This window comes from Zeus faber (genome assembly GCF_960531495.2).
Source record: "Zeus faber genome assembly, chromosome: 2".
NCBI classification, from domain to species: Eukaryota; Metazoa; Chordata; class Actinopteri; order Zeiformes; family Zeidae; genus Zeus; species Zeus faber.
Window position 1 is genome coordinate 35,858,632 of NC_137189.1, and position 2,933 is coordinate 35,861,564.

The window sequence follows — 2,933 nt, forward strand, 5'->3', positions numbered from 1 at the left end:
CAGACAGGCGGGGGGAGGGAACAGGAAGGGGAGGAGACAGACACAGGGAAGAGGTGGAGGATGAGCAACAGGTCGGTGATAATACTCTTGGAGGGATGGAGGGAGGGGGAAAGAGGAGAGGGCAGGAGGAGAAGAGGGGTGAGGGGGATAATTTTGTTAAGGGGGCTGCAGGTGAAGAGGTGCAGAGCGGTCGAGGAGGTTTAGACATGGACGAAGAGAGACTACGGAAGCCTCAAGTGTTCATCACAAAGGGTTTCTCAACAGAAGATGTAGACACCGGTCCTCAGATGCTCACGCCTATATGTTTAACTGGGGACACTCTCCAAGATGATCGTGAGGACCTCTACAACGTGGAGGAGGCCATTGAGTTGGAAGAAGGGGCCCCGATTGAGTTGGAGGAGCCTGGAGGAGAGGTCGCCACAACCAAGTCCCATTTCAAGGACAAGCCGGTGACAAACCAGTTACAAGAACCGCCTGCCCGGCAAATTGAGGGCCCAGGGGGACTTAAGCAATACCGGCCACCAGATAAGGATGATGTAGGAGAGGAGGGGGATGAAAGAGGAGGAGTGGAGGAGGAGATGGTAGATGACGGAAGGTTGGATGCGGCAGAAGAACCCGTCACCGTTCTGGATGATGAGATTGACACAACGGAAGAGAGGGTTCCAATGGAGCCCGAACAACCGGAGCCAGCTTCCAAGACGGTTGCCGGTACGGGGACCTCCACAGGGGATGACAAAGTGGCCATGACCACCACAGACAAAGAGAATCGAGAATTGCACAGAAAAGCGGTAGAGATGAGACCAGAGGAAGATGAGAAACAAAGAGATAAGAAGAGGGACGGAGAGACAGAACTAAATGGGAGAGTGAGGGGACTCAAGGAAGCCATGGAAAACGGGATTCCGGTTCCCGAGCGCCAGCCGTTCACCCCAAACAGGAAGGAGGGATGCGGTGCAGCTGGCATGCTGTGTGCAAGGAGAAAAGACAATGACTGGATCAAAAGAGAACCAAAGTTGGCGGAGGACACTGCCCCGGAATGGACAGAGTGGAGGAAAGAGCTGAAGCAAGTGAAAAGAGATCAACCGCCGCTGGACAGCGGACGCAGGGAGGAGGAGATCCCGGCAAAGAAGGAGGACTGGGTGAGGGAGCTTAAGTCGGTGATAAAAGATGAGTCCGCGCTGAAGAAGAGGGGCAAGCAGGTGAAGAAGAAGCGGGTGGTGTTGATGGAGGGCGGCCAGTCCTACGTCCCCCAGCGGGACGCGGCGGAAACGGGCGAGGACCGAAGGGAGGAGGTACAGCTGCTCTCACACAGGAAGACGGAGGCTCCCATAACGTCTCCCAGGAGCAGCATTGCCGGCCCGGAGGACCAGGCCTACAAGATCTCGCTCTACGTCAAGGTGGGCAAGCAGATGCAGAAATAGAACGCATACACACGCCCACGCGAAACATGCCGAGCAACAGGAGGGTTATTGGGATGAATACACAAATAATAACGTGCGCGGAAGCATCATCTAGCAATGGTCAACCATCTGAATGAACGAGAAGCTTCATATCATGTAGGAACGGCAAGTTAAGTTATTGGGTAACGCAAAAGTCACGGCATACATCTAAAGCTATATTTGAACGTATTTGCCCTGATTATCCTAATAGAGACAGAAAAAAAGTCATATCCATAAAGTCAACATTGATTTTTCCCCATCGGCCCACCAGTTAAGGGATTGCACCTAGACTGCAGTACACATCTTAAATCACCTATTCTCTTGGAACGTCCCTCACTATTGGGTTTCATCACGCTTTTAGTATTCCAAACAGGAAGCATTATTTTTTTATGACTTTAGGTGTGGTACGAGGTTCGTTTGAACACACATGCACAATATGTTCCAATTACAGAACAATACACCTTGCCAATCCCCGCCTTCCACCTCTCTCTCTCTCTCTAACCACTCTTGTGCTTTCTCTCCCCCCTCTCTCTTTCTCGTACCGTAATCCACTGAGTGAGATTACCCTTGTTGGCAGAAGGAGGTCGACACGTTTCTGGGTGCTGCTGCACCACCGAGCCGAGCCCCGAACCCATGATCAGAAACCATGGATGACTGACCTCAACTTCTGGTTTTGTTTGCTAGGCTTGTGCGTGTCCTCATGGAACGAGCCGCATCAAGCTCGGCTGGACGGTGTGAGCCGGCGACGGCTCACACCGCCTTTAATCGTACCGGTACATCTTTGTTACTTCTTAATTCAGAGTTAATTGTCTTAGTGTCTAGCCCATCCAGGATTGTGTGGTCAGATGAATGACACAGCTGCTCTACATGACACAGGATAGTTAACTGGAGGTACGCTCGAATTCGCTGACACCTGGTCCGACTAGAACACACTTCCATTCACGTTATGTGTTAATGCTTTGGACAGGTGCAATTGGTTCAGTTCAGGTCGGTTCAAGACGGAAAGTAGCCACAATATATAAGCTCAATATAGTCCCAGAATTTGAAAAGCTTTTGTCTCAGAAAAGCTGTAGTTGAAGTGAAAATCGCTTAATTGCGTTGTTCATCACGTTCAAAGGATGGGTATTCAGAATCATCTACAAAGTGCTGTCTCTCACATTCGAACTGGGTTTATCTAATCTGGTGGCGGTTGCGTGTGTGTGTGTTCTGATCTGCTTACCTGACTTTATTAACTCAGTGATATCCTAATCCTACACTCATGGCGGCCTACATTATCCCCACCAATGCAACGTGTGCTTTTCACACCTCACACAAACAAATGCAAACCCATGCCCGATTCAGACGTTTGTGTACCCGATCTCAGTTAGCGTTTCATGCCAGTTGGTTTATAATATGGATTTATTTTTCAGGTACAGTGGTGTAGCAATTTAAAAGTCAACATGGCCTTTATGACTTGTTTCCCAAATAAGTATCGGTTCACCACATCCAACTGTAATC